The sequence below is a fragment of the Rattus norvegicus genome, chromosome 5, assembly GCF_036323735.1.
Source record: "Rattus norvegicus strain BN/NHsdMcwi chromosome 5, GRCr8, whole genome shotgun sequence".
Lineage (NCBI taxonomy): Eukaryota > Metazoa > Chordata > Mammalia > Rodentia > Muridae > Rattus > Rattus norvegicus.
The window spans coordinates 142,900,715-142,919,461 of record NC_086023.1 but is presented as its reverse complement, the minus strand read 5'-3'; the positions used below and the strand labels follow the sequence as shown (position 1 = coordinate 142,919,461).

At 46.2% G+C, this 18,747-nt stretch overlaps 1 long non-coding RNA gene across 1 annotated transcript in view; it reads right to left on the bottom strand.

Annotated features, from left to right (window-relative positions):
- Window positions 1–18,747, bottom strand: part of LOC120103127 (uncharacterized) — an 88,320-nt gene that overhangs the window by 34,574 nt on the left and 34,999 nt on the right. Inside the window, exon 2 of the long non-coding RNA XR_005505214.2 lies at window positions 10,658–10,741. This is a non-coding gene — a long non-coding RNA (uncharacterized LOC120103127). The remainder of the gene's footprint in view (window positions 1–10,657; window positions 10,742–18,747) is intronic.

Genomic DNA, 18,747 nt, shown 5'->3' with positions numbered 1-18,747 from the left:
TAATAGATGAGATTCTTTTTTGGAGAATTGTTTTCTTGGGGTAGCTGAAGAAAGGGCAGTATGGCTTCCAAGTGGTGTCCCACCAGAGGCTGCTGCCATAAGGATGACCTTGTCATCCTGACAATGTCCTTCAGGACTGGGAACCAGGAACTCCTGGGAGGACTCTAGGTCATCCATTGATTCCCCACCACCACCACCACCACCACCATTTCCCAACTCTCTCTAAATGCCAAATTCTGAAGCTTTCGATGTGGTGTCAACAATGTATCATTACATTGAACCAATCCAGTGAATGTTTGGTGAGTAACTATCATGCAAACCAATGAGAGCTGACCCACAGAAGACTGAGGGCAATTTTGGGTGGGTTCTTGAGTCAGGCTTCCTGCCTGCCTGCCTGCCTGCCTGCCTGCCCTGAAGATGTCTTGTTAGCTCTGCATCTCCTTCTCCTTTTGTGCTAAATGATCTGATTGGACCAGACCAAGCTTGGAAAACTACAGCTGGCTTGCAAGGTAAATCCAGCTACGGCATGATTTAGTAAGTGAGGTCGCAGGACAGCCCTGCCCATTTGTGAAGCACGGATGTGTGGCTGCGAAGAAGACTCTACCCTGCAAAGCCTATAATATTTAATCCCCAGACTTCTATAGCAAATGTTTGCTGGCCTCTGGACCAGATAAACTCTAGGTGAACGAGATTTGGGCAAAGCTATGGCATGGCACTCAGGTGCACACTGTGGTATTGATTGGAGCACACTGTGTCAAACTCATTCTTGGAAATACCTTATTTCATTCTTGCAAGGTCTCAGTGGCAAGATTCTACCCTGGAGGTTCTAATGCTCATCTGCAGGCAGAGACAAGGTAGAAACTTAAGTCTTATTTGGCACCAATTTCTTACATCTTTGGACACTGTGCCCGATCAAGATGTTAATTGGTGAGTGCCAGGGAAACAGGGAAATCTCTCAGGAGACCTGACATTTGGCATATAGAATGTTGAAGAGCAGAGAGGAAGTGTGATTAATCTTGCTGGACCTGGTAAGAACGTGATCCCACTGTCGACTGCCCTGCCTCTCAGTGGGCGTTTTCTCCCTTTAGCCTTATGGTCAAACTCTTCAGTTGGTTCCCATTCAACAGATGGAAACGCAAAGTCCAGAGAGGCAGGTGCTAGACCCAAGGCACATGATGGTTAAGCTGTATGTGTGTCTGCAGTGAATGCTTTCAGCTACATTAGACCGGCTGCCCTGGGCTGAGAGAGAAGGGTGGAGGGATGCTTTGGGGCTTGGTATCAGGTCCATCCCTGGGCATCAGAGTGTCAGAACTCCAAAAGAAGGCAAACCTTGGGCAGGTGGGAGCATCAAAGTTCCAGCCCTAGCTGTCTGGGGGTTATCTCTTGGCCCTTTCCTGGTGCAGCCAACTTCCTGCCTGAACAAAGCAGTCTTCTCAGCCAGAGAAAAAGCCAAGGAATACACACACACACACACACACACACACACACACACACACACACACACACACACAGAGAGAGAGAGAGAGAGAGAGAGAGAGAGATTCTCATCCCCTCCCCACCTCACACCCCACATCTCCACTCAGTCCTACTCTCTCAGTCCCTCCCACACAGCTCTCCTGGCCCCTCCCACAGGTCTCTCCTGGCCCTTCACAGGACTCTCCTGATTTCTAGCCCCCCAGAGCCTGGTCTCTGTCCTCACAGGGACATCTCATGGATCAGCAGACAGCCCCCCATGCCCCGCACAGTCTAACTCCTTTTTTTCCCTGGAATCCTGCTCCTTAGACCAACAAAGGCGGCCCCATCCTCACAGAAGCTTGGCACCCAGCATTGAAGTGAGCCCGAACACATTTCTCTCTCTCCTTCAACATCTAATCTATTAGCTTTCAAACTAGTAACAGGATCCCATCTCTTCTCACTTTTGCTGCTACTAACCTGGCCCTAGGCCACCATCAGCTCTGACTCCAGCCAGTTACCTGCCTGTCTCACTGCTGACACTGGGCAAGAGGATCAGTGGGGAAAGCTTCTTGTTGCTCAAAATGTGTCAACACCTCATTTCCTACTCATGAACCAAATCTCACAATACCAAAAATACCCCAATGGCCCTGCTATCCCTGCCCTAGCCACACAGCTCTCTCTCTCCTCCATCACCCTGCTGGGCCTCAGTTCTCCTGTACCCTACAGAGCAGCCTCCTGCTCAGCCTCAGAGGAAACACGGCCCCTAATTGCCTTCCTGGACCATCTTGCAGCCCAGGGTCTCTGGGCGTTCCCGGCCAGCCGTGTGCTCTTCAGTAAGATATCCATGGACCCTGGCAGGTTTGCTGCAAAAGTCAGCGTGTTTCGTGTGTCTTCCCTTCCTGCTTCCCCGCCTGATTTCCCTCTGTACCAGTGACTTCCAGCTTGCTCACCGGTCCACTCTCGCTAAGTGATAGTGAGCAGCTAGCTCACTAAGACGTAAGCTTCACACAGGCAGGACTTGGTATCTGTTTAACTCATGGCTTTACAATAGCACGCACTCAGCTTAAGAACTTATTTGTTGGGGGTTGGGGATTTAGCTCAGTGTCAGTGGTAGAGCGCTTGCCTAGCCTGCAAGGCCCTGGGTTCTGTCCCCAGCTCCGAAAAAAAAAAAAAAAAGAACTTATTTGTTTGGTGGCTGTATATGTATGGGCCACATGTGGGGCAGGCTCTGAATGGGTGTTCCTTCTGCCTCTGTTCTAAACTTTGCCTCCCTATTCCCTGCCAAGGGCATTCTTGTTCCCCTTTTAAAGAAGGAGTGAAGCACTCGCATTTTGGTCATCCTTCTTGAGTTTCATGTGTTATGTGCATCTAGGGTAATTCAAGCATTTGGGCTAATAGCCACTTATCAATGAGTGCATACCATGTGTGTTTTTCTGTGATTAGGTTACCTCACTCAGGATGATATTTTCCAGATCCATCCATTTGCCTATGAATTTCATAAAGTCATTGTTTTTGATAGCTGAGTAATATTCCATTGTATAGATGTACCACATTTTCTGTATCCATTCCTCTGTTGAAGGGCATCTGGGTTCTTTCCAGCTTCCGGCTATTATAAATAAGGCTGCTATGAACATAGTGGAGCACGTGTCTTTGTTATATGTTGGGGCATCTTTTGGGTATATTCCCAAGAGAGGTATAGCTGGGTCCTCAGGTAGTTCAATGTCCAATTTTCTGAGGAACCTCCAGACTGATTTCCAGAATGGTTGTACCAGTCTGCAATCCCACCAACAATGGAGGAGTGTTCCTCTTTCACCACATCCTCGCCAGCATTTGTTGTCATTTGAGTTTTTAAAGAAGTGCAGGCCGACAGGAGACGGATGTAGATCTCTCCTGAGAGACACACCCAGAATACAGCAAATACAGAGGCGAATGCCAGCAGCAATCCACTGAACTGAGAACGGGACCTCCGTTGAAGGAATCAGAGAAAGGACTGGAAGAGCTTGAAGGGGTTCAAGACCCCATATGAACAACAATGCCAAGCAACCAGAGCTTCCATGGACTAAGCCACTACCCAAAGACTATACATGAACTGACCCTGGGCTCCAACCTCATAGGTAGCAATGAATAGCTTAGTAAGAGCACCAGTGGAAGGGGAAACCCTTGGTCCTGCCAAGACTGAACCCCCAGTGAACAAGATTTTTGTGGGGAGGGTGGTAATGGGGGGAGGATGGGGAAGGGAAGCCCGTATAGAAGGGGAGAAGGAGAGGTTAGGGGGATGTTGGCCCATAAACTGGGAAGGGGAATAACAATCGAAATATAAATAAGAAATACTCAAGTTAATAAAAATAAAAAAAAGAACTTATTTGTTTACATGTGTGTGTCTGTATGAGTATGTGGGTTAGGTGCACGGATGTACACACCTGAGCCTGCACACAGACACCAGAAGAGGCGTCAGGTGTCCTCTCTCATTATCCCCCATGGTTCCTCAGAGGCAGCGTCTCTCCTTGAACCTGAAGCTCAGGTCTCAGCCAGGTTGGACACTGGCAAGCCCCATGGGTCCTCCTGCCTCCACTCATTGCTGAGCACTATGGTAATAGGCCTTGGTGGAAAACGTCCAGCTCAGAACAGAACTCTAGGCTTCGTGATTATGGAGCAAGGACTCTGAACTGTTGAGTTAGCTCTCCAGCCCCTATATAAAAGTCTAATCATTTTTTATGCTGTTCCTCTACATGGAAAGGGAGTGTATTTGATCAAACTGTATGTTTCCTCATGTGAAAGGTGGATGAAGCTGGTCCCTTACTCACAGGTATCGTTAGGAATGACTGACAGCCAGAAGAAGGCTAATGAAATGGGGTCTGCAGAGTCTGCCTCACACAGCCGGACCACAAGCTAAGTTCCCTTGCATGTGAGATCGAGCGCAAGGTGAAGGTGCTTGGCTTTATCACTAACAATGGCTCTCAGGAAAGATCCTGCTTCTCCTTGTACCCTGGTTGCCTGTCTGGACTACATGGTATTGTTTTAGGACAACTGAAGAAGATGAAGTACAAAGGATGCTTGGCCTGGGACCAAGATCATTCTAATGCAGGTGACATTGAGGCTAACAAAGAAATGAAGAAACATACCCAAGAGTACACCTGGGAAAGAGGCCCTCGCCCGGGCTTGCCTTCTCTGCTCCCTGGCCTCTTGGTGGGTAGACTTCAGAGCAGCCCAGGCCCAAGCAGGTAATATGTAACAGTCTGTCTGTCTCTCTGTTTTTCTGTTTTTTTCTTCTCTTTTTAGCATGAAAACCCGCCCTAGCACCTCTCATTATCCACTTCATCAGTCTCAAACCGTCAGCTAATTGCGTTCCCCAGCTGCCCCTCCCTCCTGCCTCTTCACGGAAGCTCAACAGAGCACAGCTGCCTCCCTATTTGGGGCTCCACTGGGGAGATACAAACAAAATGTAGCCTACGGTACCCTAATGCCTTCCCTGGGCACCTCTTCTCCACTGACCCTGTTTGTTTGTCTCTGCATCCCCACCCCCAGGATCATGGATGCAGGACAGCCCAGGAAGGGGGGGGCCCCGTAAGTGCTGCCTGGACATGCAAGACTTCACTGATGTTGCTAAGTCTGTAGCCTTTGCAAAAGGAAAACTCAGGAGGTTTGCTTGATCCTCATTCCACCTCTCTGCAAGAGGTCACTTTCCAAAGCCTAGTGCAGAATGCAGCCAGGTAGATGACAGAGGAGACCAGAGAAGAGGAGAGATTGGCTGGGGTTTCAGGTGTGGGCTTCAGTAGAGTCAGAAGGTGAGTAGAATGCTTGGGTCTGTGTAGCCGCCACCTGATGCTTAGCCATGCATGGGTCAAGGCTAGGCTGCCTCACAAGAGTGCCTGGTGGGAGAGCCGGGTTGCAGTATTGGAGATCACAGAATTCTGAGCCATGGGGGTGCCATAGGAGAGGGGAGATCTTACTGAACACCTGTATTCAGCAGAGACTCCCAAGGGGGGACCCTTCTGCACCCACCTAGAAAAACCCAAACCAATCCATGACAGAACCAAGCTGACTGATTAATGAATTGTGCCCAGAGAACAGAATCCTCTTTAAAATAAGTCAACAGAACTCTAGATCCCAAGGTTCTAACCATAGTATCCAACTCATAATTTGTGAATTTTTTTTAATACAAATCATCACTGTGGTGCTATTCTAATGTCTTGGACCCCAGCACTCAGGAGACTGAAGCAAGAATTTGGATTTGAAGCTAACTTTAGCTATATAGCAAGACCCTATCTCATAAACAAAGTAAAAACACGAAACAGCACAATGTAATCTATAACCAAGAAGAAAATCAAGAGAAAGAGACCTAGAGATGACTCAGGTGTCAGATATAGACATAAAGGACTTCAAAGCAGTCCCTCGAAATATGCTCAAAGATTTAAGGAAGAACGTATATACTGTGACTGAATCAATGGGGAAACCCAAAGGGGGAAAATGGAACATATAAAGAAGAATCAGGTAGGAATGATAAATGGAAATAGAAAATTTCAATGTTAAACAACGGGAAGCTAAAAAGAAAAGTTCAGTGAGTCCTTGAAATTAAGACAACTGTGGGTCCTGGAAGAAATTCTAATGCTAATAGTACAGATAGAATTGGAACCCACAAAAGAGAGATGGATGGGTGCAAGTAAGCTGCAGGCCAGGACTCCATGTTTGCAAAAGATAAAGCACATTGCCCAAAGTATGCAAAGAGCCCTGAAAATGCACCAATTAAAAGCTACCCAGTTAAAAATCCAAAATACTTCAGTGGTCACCTCGGCAAAGACGATATGCAAATGATATGCAGATGATATGTAGATTGAAAGTCACTCAACATCACACAGCAGCAGGCAGTTGCAACTTAAGAACTCCGTACATGTTAGAATGGTCCAAACGAGACGATGCATGGCCTGAGTTTATTAAGTTGACCAATACACGATGCACATATGCACCAACACATGGCTTTGCACTGTTAAAAGACATTCATTAATTATCTGTGGGTGGAAACATTAATTTAAAGGGATGGCCTAAATCCAACATCTGACAGCCCCAAATGTTGACAAGGAGACAGAGCGACCGTAAGTTTAATGCACTGTGAGTCTGCACGTGGTTCAGTCGCTTGGGAAGGCAGTCTTGCAGTTTATTACAACACTAAATGTGCATTTCCTGGCATTTGCCCAAATAAGTAAAAACCTTGTGTCCACCCAAACCTGCCGAGTAATGGTTATTAAAACATAATCGGCATCAGAGAGGCTGCATCCAGCAACTGCTAGGAGCAGATGCAGAGACCCACAGCCAAACATTAGTCAGAGCTCACGGAATCCCATTGAAGAGGGGGAGGAAGGATTGTAGGAGCCAGAGAGACAAGGACACCATAGGAACATGGCCCACAGAATCAACTAACCAGGGCTCATAGGGCCTCACCAAATCTGAAGGACAGTCGGGGAGCGTCTATGGTTCTGACCTAGGTCCTATGCGTGTTATGGCTATATGGGTTTGTGTTCTTTTGAGACTCCTAAGTTTGAACACGGGCTGCCTCTGACTTTTACCCCCTGTCTTTCTGACTCTTTTTATCCTACTGGGTTGCTCAGCCAGCCTTGATAAGAGGGTGTGTGCCTAGACTTGTTGCAACTTGGTAGTTGGCCAACTCTTTTCTGAAAGGAAACAGAGAGGATTGGGTGTCGGGGAGAGGAGAGGTGTGGGGAGGAGGGACTGGGAGAATTGGGAGGGAAAACTGTTGTCAGGTTGTAATATATGAGACAAGAATTAAATAAATGAATATCCTGATTCATAATCACCAAACCTTGGATATAAACAGGATGACCTCTAATAGGTAAATTAAACAAATACTGACACATCCATTCAATGAAATACTATTCAGAACTGAACAGAAATGAGCAACTCAAGGCACAAGACAACATGGAAAAGCCTGAAAGGCATGTTACTGAATGCAGGAAGTGAGTCTGGAAAAAAAAAAGGACATTCTTTATTATTCTAATAATTCAGCACTCTAGAAAAAAAATAAAACTGTGGAGTTTTGAAAATATCAGAGGTTGTTGGCTAAAAAGCAGAAAGAAGGCAGACACAGCTGGGAGACTTGCAGCAGGAAGACTGTTCTACAAGACCATTCTGTACTCCTGTGGTGGTAGACACGGGTCAGCACGCATTTGTCAAAACCCACGGATTGTATGCCACCAAGAGTGCACCTTAAAATAAGACACGCACTTTGGTGATAACAAGGTGTCAATGTTGGTTTGTCAGTTGCAATAAATGTACCACAGGGATGGGGAATTGTGACCGTGGCGAAGTCTGTGTGTGAGAGGGGATGATGGGCTACATAGGAATTCTACATTTTCCACATGGTTTTGTTGTGAACCTAAAACTATCATACAAAAAAGCAGATTTCTTTAATTTTAAGGACAAAAAAACTGTTTTAGATGGGATGATGGTGTCAACCCAGGAAAAATGTAACTAAACCCAAACAACATAAACAGGCTCCCTACACACACACGTACATTCACATGCATACACACACACACACACACACACACACACACACACACACATACACACACACAATGGTCTCCTCCATGGCATATAATAATCAAATCTCTGGAGGAATAAAAAGGAGAAAAAGTAAAACCCCAAGGGCAGTAGGAAGAGAAGAGACAATGCACACAGATAGGAAGCAAAGATTAGAAGTTAGAACGTCTCCTGATTTACCATGACATGGTGGCGGTCAGAAGGCAGTGAGGGACTCAGATGAAAGAAAACCAACTCATGATTCTGAACGTCTGTGCTCAAAAATAATTCAGAAGTGAAAGCAAATGAGAAAATTTGAAAAATAAAAAGCAGGGGAATTGATTAGCCACAGATATGAACTCTAAAATGGTATAGAAATTCTTCAGGCTACTGTAACAACACGAGATGGAGCACGGGTCCCTGTCAAAAAGAAAAACACACGGAATTGGGGTCTTTGAAGGGGTGGAAACAGCACAGTGGAAACTTCCTGGAATCTATGAGGGTGACCCTAGTGAGGACTCCTAGTAACAGAGAACCCTGAGTCTGAATTGGACATCTTTGGGAGCCAAGCGAAGCTTCCAGTCATGAGATTGGGTTGCATTAGGTGGCGAGGGGGTCCAGTGGAGATCCCTAACCCAGGCTGATGCTAGAACAGAAGGTCACTCTCTGAACTCACAGCAGGCCCCGTCGATGAAGACGACACCCTCACAACTCATTGGACATAGAGAGGTTTGAGCTGTGTCTGCGTGAAGCCTTCACGTCTATGTTTTAGTATGTTTAGTATGACTAGGTACTCTGCAGGCTATAGGGAGAGAAACCTGGACACCAACCCAGCCACAAAACCCTCAGCCTACAATCTGTCCTGCCTGCGAGATGTGCTGAGGCAGTGACGGCGCAGAACTTGTAGGAATGGCCAACCAACATTTGGTTTAACTTGAGGCTCACAGCACGGGAGGGAACCCATTACCTCCACTGCCGGATGGCCAGGAACCAGACTGGATAGCTCAAAAACCAACCCAACTGGACAAAAAAAAGAAAAAGTCAATGAAATGATTCCTAATGAAATTCTACTATATTCAGGGATCAGCGTCTTGTCCAGTTGTCATTAGTAACACTTCTTCCTGCGGCAGATGGACGAAGGTGTAGAGACCCCCAGACAGACATTACATGGAAAGAGAGTCTAAACGGAAGGTCTCATCGGGTGATAAGGGGACCTCGAGGAAGAGGGGGAGGAAAGATCGTGGGAGTCAGAGGTATGGAGGACACAAGGAGAGCATGGCCCACCAAATCAACTAATTGGAGTTCATATGGGCTCACAGAGGCTGAAGTAGCAAGCAGGGGACCTGCATGGGTCTGCACCAGGTTCTCTGGATATGTTATGGCTGTTAGCTTGGTGCTTTGTGGGACTCCAAAAGGCGGGATCAGGTATACCCCTGACTATTTAGCCTGCTCTTGGGATTCTTTTCCTCCCGCTGGGTTACCTTGTCTAACCTCGATAGAAGGACTTTTGCCTTGTTTTACTGTATCTTGTATTTGTCATAGAAGAAGAGAAGGAGGAGGAGGACAACAATGAGAATGATGATGATAACAACAACACAGTGACCAAAGTGGAGTCTACATGAGAAAAGAAAAAACTTTCTTCCTTCTTATTTTTCCCAGCTAATATGTATGTATGTAGTGTGTGTGTGGATGTGCAGGTGTGTGCATGCAGAGCCTAGAGATCAATGCCAAACATCCTCCTCTATTGATCATGAATATTTTAGAGTCTCTAATTAACCTGGAATTTACTGCTTGGGCTGAACAGCTGGCTAGCAAGCTAGCTCTGGGGATTCTCCTGTCCTCACCTCTAAGTGTTGAGAGCAATGCCCTTGAAACCCACCATTATTGATGTTATTATTATGGTTAACATTAAGTATGACTGGGTTCATGGAAAATCCCCAGCCAGCTGCAGAAGACTAATACAAATCTGGTGGTCAGGATGAATAATGATATGATAAGGTTCTGACCTTGCTGAGAAATACATCTGACGTCAGGATGCCCAATGTGATGACCTGTAACCTTTCTGAAAAACCAACATCCTGTTGACATCAGCTGAGCACACGAATACTGTGTCCTTGGCCTGAGTAAATGTTTCCCACTTCCCACCTCTCTCGATTACCCCTGTTATGGTATAAATTCAGCCTTGGGAAAAAATAAAATTGTCGCTTTGATCAGACTCTTGTCTTGGCATACTTCTTTGTGTCTCTTGTCCCCAATTCTCTTCCAGGTACCCTCTGCGCCCTCGTTGACATCTAAGGAGCAGGGTCACAGAGGCATGCTGCATGCCTGTATTTTACATGGATGCTGGAGACCAAACTCAAGTCTTCATACCTGCAGAGCAAGTTCTTTACTCCTGGAGCCATCTCCATAGCCCTTAACTTCATTTCTTTTAAATAAAATGTATCGTTTTATTTTACTTAAGACAAAAGTCATACTGACTAGCAGGAGTTAAATGTAAAAAGTAAAATGAATGCTAAAGTAAAATATAGGAGGGAAGAAACAGAATAGAATTCAGAAAAGATTCTTACACTATATATGGAGTGAAGTAATATGTATCAAAGGTGAGCTTTGACCATGTAAGATCATGTGATCAGTCGGCCAGATGGGTTAATGGGAGAAGCATGCTTACCTCATAAGCCCGAGGACTTGAGTTCAGATCCCCAGAACCCACACAAAGTTGGACACAGTATCACACGTATGCAGTCCAGCAAGCCTATAAAGGGAAGCAGAGACAGAGGATTCGACAGAAGTTTGTGGGTTGGCTAACATGGCACTCACAGAAGTAGACAATAAAAGACCCTTCACAAATGGTAGAAGGCAAGTACCAGCTCTCAAAGTTGTCTCTGACCTCACATGCACACACCCACACTTACATCAACTTACCTGCACCCCCCAACACACACACACACACACACACACACACACACACACACACACACTTTTTTTTAATGTCTCGTGTCTGAGACATGGTGGTGCACATCTATGATCCTCACACTCAGCATTCTGCGGCACAGAGATTGTTACTTTGAAGCTAGCCTGAATTACACTGGAGGATCCTATTTATTAATTAAGCAATTAAAATGCATTTAGATGTTCCTAAAACAATTACCTTAAAAGAGACATATTTTTAAAGATATTAGATGAGTAAAACCTAGACTATTGACTGGGAACATGGTTCAGTGGTAGGGTACTTACCTAGCATCTGTAAGGCTCGGGTTCCATTCCCAGTACCATATAAAACTAGAATATTAAAAACTTCCAACAACCCAAATGAGGCGGGGAAAGTAGGGAAGAAAACAAAACGTAACAAGAACACAACATAGGCATCACATAGCAAAATCATAAGTTCAAAATCAGCTAAATCGATAATCACACTAAATGTAAATGAACCAAAAATTCCAATGAAAAGACAGGAATTCTTAGAAACAAAAGCAGCATATAATGGTATCTTATAAGAATAGACGACGGTGAAAAGGATACACCATGAGAACATAAATTCAGAGTAGCCATAATAATATGAGAGAAAACAAATGTAACACAAGACAGTTGGAAGATAGTCAAGATAGAACCATGACTGTGAATAGCTATCTAACTCTGAGTCTTAACAGATAAATGAAAAACAGCAGAACAGGACCAGCAGTGTGTTCCACTGTATGTAAGTCATGACACAATGAAAATTAGAGTGTGTATTTGTGCGGACACAAACCTCTGCGGCTCAAGAACCAGTCTGGAGTGCAAGATCAAAGCCTAACCAGTTACCAGGAAATCTCGACTCCATGTTTCAAAGGCATGAGCCAGAATTCCAGCCTCTCATTCCCAAGCCAGGGAGGTGTCCGGCAGCTGGGGCATAAGGCAACAGTAGTTCCAGCGAAGAGTTGAGTGTAGTGTCCCCTCATATCTGCAGCTTCACTGCCCTCAGTTTAAATTGCCCACAGTCAACCACAATCAGAAAGTATTAAGTGGCAATTTCCAGAAATGAGCACCTGATAAGTTTTAAATTCTTAGCATGGTGATGAAATCTCTTGCTGTCCTGCTCCACTCCACCCTGAATGTGAGTCATCTTTCCTTATCTATACAACACACACAGCTACTTTAGTCACAGCTATCTCCTCGGCTATCGGCTCACAGGCTATCGGGTCGGGATCACAGAGCCTGTGCTCACGGAGCCTTCAGGAAACATCTTAACACAAGCCTACATGGCTCCCACCCCTCTGTTTCATCATGCAGGCATTGTGTCACCTCACACACTCATGGGGGAAAGGTGACCACAGTACAGCAAGTCGCTTTAGAGAGACAAGGCACACAACCTGTGTGTGTCTGTCTGTGCACGTACACGCATGCATACGTGCGCCTGCCTGGGGAGGGCAGAGCTCAGTGTTGTGTCTTCTTTAATTCCTTCTCTGTGCTGTGATTTGAGATGGGATCTCTCACTCACTGAACCTTTAGCTTACTGACTCAGCTAGGATAGCTAACCGGAGAGCCCTAAGGAAGACCAGAACTTATGGAGCATACCAATAAGGTCAACTTTTTAACTTGGCTTCTGGGTATCCAAAATCAGGTCCTCATGCCTTCGCGACAAGCATTTTACTAACCGAACCATCTTCCCAGCCCCTATAAATGCCTCTTTTTCCCCTTTTCCAGGGCTGGGGCTTGAACTCAGGGCCATATGTGTGTTAGGCAAGTACTTTTCCACATCTCCACCCCCATAAACTGTATTAGAGTACATTACACTAGTCTATGACCGACATTCTCAATACTGTCTTATCTAATTCATGTCAAATTTTGTGATAAATATGCACACATAGGAAAAACCATAGGGCATAGGTTCACAACTGGCAGTTTCCATAGGGTTGTCTTAGAACAAACCCCTGTATCGTTAACCATGAGGGATTTGGGGGAGGGGTATGTTGAAAATGCTCAATTGTAGGTAACACACAAATGACGCAAGAAAGCTGGCTTCCTGGCTCAGCATGTCCACTTCCTTCACAGAGGACGGAAGTGGTTTGAGACCCCGCATTGTCTATACACGTATAACTTCCCAGCTGTCCTACACTAGATCTTCAGGCTATCACAGAGTAATCCCTGGATACAGTGTAGCCACTGATCACTGGATACAAGCTTGACAGAATGATTGAGTGAGTGAGAAAATTAAAGGGAGGGGAAGGAAGAAAAGAGGCAAAAGACGAGAGAGCCAGGAAAGACAAAGCTTCCAGTGTCCCCAGATGAACTAAAGGCATGTGGTGGGGACCATGAGGTCAGAGTCAAACCCCCAGCTTGCTGCTTCTATCCTAGAGTCTCTTAGGATGCCTGCAATACCATACTGGTTTGCTTCCTCCCAATGCTGCCCTGTCGCCCACCAGCGGGACAGCAAGGCCCTGAGTGCTGTGGTGTCTCACTGCTGCCTCCCCCCAGGACTTCTCATCCCTGGACTTCAGAGTGTCCCATACTAAATCAGACTTTTGTCTGCCAGAGTCCAATCTCAGCTCCTGAAGAAAGAATCAAGAGTCATTGATCGAAGACTCTTGCCTTAATTCCCTACCCCTCACCCCATCTCCACAATGAACCATTTCGCAGACAATGGCCATCATCACAGCCTTTGTGCAGGCCCAGGCATCCTGAAATTGAGCCTTCAATCTCCTCACAGACATGCACAGGAAATGGAAAATCTATGCCTGTCCCAGATGGCGCAGTGGCTGTTGGTCCCAAGGCACACAGGAGACCTGCTTCTGGACTGCAGAGAGAGTCGATGGCCTGGTCTAGCCTGAGCAGGTGGAAACCTGTCTCCCACGGTCACCCTGCAGGGTGGGATTAGCCTCACAGCTCCTCTCTTGTATTACCTAGCTACTTGCTACAGGACAAGGGACAACATAGTGTGTTATCTCCTGGCTCAAACCTGGACAATCCAAGCCCCAGAGTCCTGTTGCAAGACAGTCTCCGGGAGAAGACAATGTTCAAAGAAGTAGGTTTATGAGAAGGAAGTCAGACAGTGAATGCTCCACCTAGGAAATACCTACCCTTCAGGGTACTAAATCAACCTGAGGTCAGAGACACCCCTCCTCCTAATTCCCAAAGGATGGCCAGGAATATTTCTGACTCATCCATTCAAAAAGTCACTTCTGCGTAAAATGCTGTCTGGTCCCCAGAGGGACTCCCAGCTATGTTGAACAAAACCTTTACTATATTGAGATAGTTGGGGACATTTACTTAGGAAAGTGATATTAGAAAATACAAAGAACTTACTGTTAATTTTTGTTAAATATGATAATGTAATTATATAAGAAAACATCTTTTTATTTATGTGCCCTGTTGATATGGAGCAGAGTAATATCTTGGATTTTCTTCCAAACGCTTTAGCACAGAGGATAAAAAAGGAAATGAAAAGGACAATAAGACAGAACCCAGGCTCGCAAAATGAGATGCTCTGATTGATTAATGATGCCTGCCACAGCAGGGGCAAGAGGCAGAGGGTGGCGACAGATATTAGTCACCTATGCACCATTCTGGCTGGCCCCTCGTTTGAGGGATAAATGTCTGTCCTGCTCCTCCAGCCTTGCTTAAATGATGCTTTTGTTGTGTATCGATTAGCTGGGAGTTGATATGTTTTTTTAACAATCCAGTTTATTCTGTTTCTGCTCCGAGACAAAGCTAAAATAAGAGCTATCAAGATCTCAGCTCAACAACTGCCATTATTCACTGAATTTTATATAAGGATTCGGATTTTTTTGTTTTAGAGTTAAAGGACTTCCGCTCTCCTTTCCTGCAGGGAGGAAATGATATCATCAGCAACCAGAACTGTGGCAGGCCCTGTGCCCAGTGGACACTCACCTCATCTGGATAACCACAGTGCCTATCTCCACACCCTCGCTCCCCACCCCCGCCTTCAACTAGGGCTGTGTTGACCCTGAATTTTAGGTCAGATTGCAAACAGTTACACAGGGTCACCCAGAGGTGACTTGATGAGTTAGGAGCTAACCTCGAGCTCTCTGATTCCAAAGACAGTTGGTCAGACCATCTGCTTTTCTGCCTCTCACTGAATGCCTGGACAGGCAAATGCTACAATTTGGGGGCCACACAAAAACAATCCAGAGAACAGGAGCTGTCTCAGTGAGTATAGGGCATCCACTGCCATGCTTGAATACTGAGTTCAAGGCCAGCGCCCCATGTGATGGAGAGAGCCAGTTCCTGCACATCGTCTTCTGACCTCCGTAATGCACCTGCACATGTACATGTAAACAAAGAATGCTGGAGGCTTGTAAATTGGACTGTCAGGAGAAGAGGGGCCAAGTTAAAGTTCTGCTTGCAAACAGGTAACTCAGGGGGTGCTGAGTGTGCTAGCAGTGGGAAAAGGAAGCCCTAGGGACAGCCTGCTAAGGAGAGGGGACACTTGGGGAGCAACTGAGCCCAGTTGCTTTAAGCCACCAGGATGGGGCTCCCTCCTCTCCAAGTTCCAGTTGACTGAACAAGCCACCCCCCTTTAACCCCAAACATCTAGCTCGTTTTGAAGCCAGCGCTCTGTCAATTAATAAAAGGTACAAACTGGAAGACGACATCGGCGAACCTGGAGACACAAATCTGGGGCTCTATAAATAGAACTCTTTGTTGTTGTTTCAACCTTGTGATCCTCCTGCCTCCCCCTTCTGAGTGTTGGGACTACCGGTGTGAGGTACGACAATCAGCAGATTCTCATCAGGTGTGGCAGGTGTGGGGTTTTATTTTTTCTCCTTTCCTGATGATCTAAGGAGAATCAAAACTTTTTGTATGACTTTTGCTATTTTTGTGGGGTTCAAATTTCTATCAGGAGTGGGGCGTTTTACCTGTTGTATTTGCTAGGGAGTGCCTTCAACCTAAAATTCAAAACCCTGGCATAGGATTCAAAGGCACTGCTCACGAAAAGAATCTGGCATTGTACGGGAAGTGAAATCCATAAAAACACAGAGGAGGCAGGTTGCTGTTCTAGAGTTTTCTATGCTCCTTGCTGCTGCTTTTGTTTGCTTCTTTTCCCTTTTGAAAGGCCTCCCCAGGCCACACCCACAGTTTGGGGTGTTTTTTTGTCTTTGTTTTTGTTTTTAGAGAGATATCTGGGAATAGTTTGTGATAGTTTGAGATGAAGCATATAATACCAGTGAGGAGTTTAGAAGTTGCTTGCACGCCTGAGTCTATGAGAACCAGGAAGGAGCTTGCGGAAATGGCCACTCATAACTGTCTCAGCAAATGCTTGTAGCTACAACCTGGGCTTTGGCATGGACGATCTCTGTGCCTGGCACCTGCTTGGTTTTATGACTTGAATGTGAAATGTCCTCCTCTGGGCTCCTGTGTTTGAACACTTTGTCTCCAGCTGGTGGCACTGATTTGGAAGGTTATAGAACCTTTAGGAGGCGGAGACTCGTTGGAGGAAATGAGTCTCTAGGGCCAGCCCCTTGAGGTTTGATAGCGGTTGGCTGCTTCCTTTCTTCCTGGAGATACAAAGTAACCAGCCACTTCATGCTTCTGCCTCCCGGCTACAGCCCTTCTTAAACTAAGCCAAAATAAGCCTTCTTCCCTTAAATTGCTTCTCAGTAGGTGTTTGGTGACAGCCAACAGAGAGTAACTAATAAGAGTTGTAACTGTTGATGTCCTTTACTGACTTTATTTCTATGTGAAAATGCAGGGACACACTAACAGTTGCAACAATGGCTTTGGACTGGTTACCAGACGTTACTAAAATGTCATCCATGTTTGATAGGGCTGGAGAGATGGCTCAGTGGTTAAGAGAGTTCGCTGCCTAATCAGGAGGACCCCAGTTCTGATCTTAGCACCTACATTATGCCAGGTGTCCCAGTGTACTCCGGTAACACAGCTTCAGTGGACGCAGAGACAGGAGGACCCCTGGGGCTTGCTGGCTTCCAGCCAAGCCAAGGAACACCGAGCCCCAGGTTCAGAGAGAGCCTTGCCTCAAAGGAACACATGGAGAGTGATTAAAGAAGACACTCGACCTCAGTGCCCCCACACACACCTGTAATGCACACACACACACACACACACACACACACACACACACCCTCACACACATAAATAAATAAACAAGTAAACTTCCTAATAAGATTTCTATATGTCTAAATTCTACAGCCTTTCAAAACCTACTGTCTCCTTTAAATCTAGAGAGTGATAGCCCAAGTCCCCCAATTGGTCTGAAAGAAAGCCTAACCCTTAGTCAGCTTATTTCCCCAAGGATGTCCGAACTCTCCTCCCACCCCTCCACCCCTGTGTCCTACAAAACAGTCCTGGTTTGTCACATGAAATTCAAACAGCCCCCTGGTTTCCCACAGCTTGGACCTGAAGTGCTGTGGCTTCTGGCAGCTCAGTCCTGCTTCCCCCATTGCATTTCTCTGGATGGTTTCTGCTCTTGTGAAAGTCCCATCCTAATTCCCCCAAGCGCATCTAAGACCAGATGGTCACATTTAAGGAAACTTTATGGAAGGCTTGTGGGGAGCAGGCGGGGACTGCAGTGGGTGACTGGCTCTAGCTCGTGCTGCAGCTGCACGCCTTACTGTCAAGGCATCTCCTGTGCTACTGGCCTGCTTTCATGGCTGGAGAGTTTCATCCCCTGCCTGGTGTTCTCTGAGATCCAATAAGAGGGTCATGGAAACTATCTTCCCACCCTTCCTCCCATGACGCCCAAAGTAGCAATCCACTGCTAATGCATTCCAAGATGGTCTAATGCCTTACTGCTCCCAAATTCCATTTCAGAAAGGAGGGTTTGGTATCATGATTATAGAACCAACATTATATGAAAAGACTCATCTCGGGGCTGGAGACGTAGCCCAGTTAGTAGTGTTTGCCTAGCACGCACACAAAGCCCTGGGTTCGATCCCCATCTCCACAGAAGCTTAATATTAGGACACACACCTACAATCCCAGTATTTTCAAGGCGAAGGCAGAAGGATCAAGCTATCAAGGTCATCAACAGCTACGTAAGGAGCTCAAGGCAAATCTGAGATGCTCAAGATACAGTCTTGAAATTAGCTAATCAATCAATTTATTAATTAATGAAAAGATCTGTCTTGAATTCAGATGTAATTTGCCCTCGAGTTAGTGACAACTTTTTGCCTCAGAAAACTTCCTAAGGGAGCTGTGGGTTCTGAAAACAGTTCTGAACTGTCAGTACCAGGTTCTGCCTTGATAATTGGAGGTTGTCTTCAGGCCTAGAAACAAAGAGGACCTGTGTAGAAGAAGGACCAGAGCAGCAGGGAGGACCTGTGTAGCAGGGAGGACCAGAGCAGCAAGGAGGACCTGGGTAGCAGGGAGGACCTGTGTAGCAGGGAGGACCTGTGTAGAGGGAGGACCTGTGTAGAGGGAGGACCAGGCTTCCTCTTTATGGTCTGCTCTTTCACACCCATCTCCTCGAAGCACGATGTCTGTGCCCCTGCACCCCAGAACCAGCTCTTTTACACTGTGCTTCCCGTGCTGGACAGACAGGAAGTTTTGGATCAGGCTTCCAATATGCACTGGAGAAAGAGCCTTTGGGGGCTGCTGTAGTGTCCTTGTGACCTTGTAAAGGAGACGAAGCAGAGGCAGGGGACAGTATGTGACAAAAGGCAGGATGATAGATACATCCCAGGGTCTACCTCTTGGGAAAGAAGAGAGAGAGCAGAGTACTCGATGGTACCTTCAGCAGTTTATGTAGTTCTGGTTCCCCTCTGTGGAATCCATTGTCTGGGGCTGGAATGGGGTGGAGCAGTG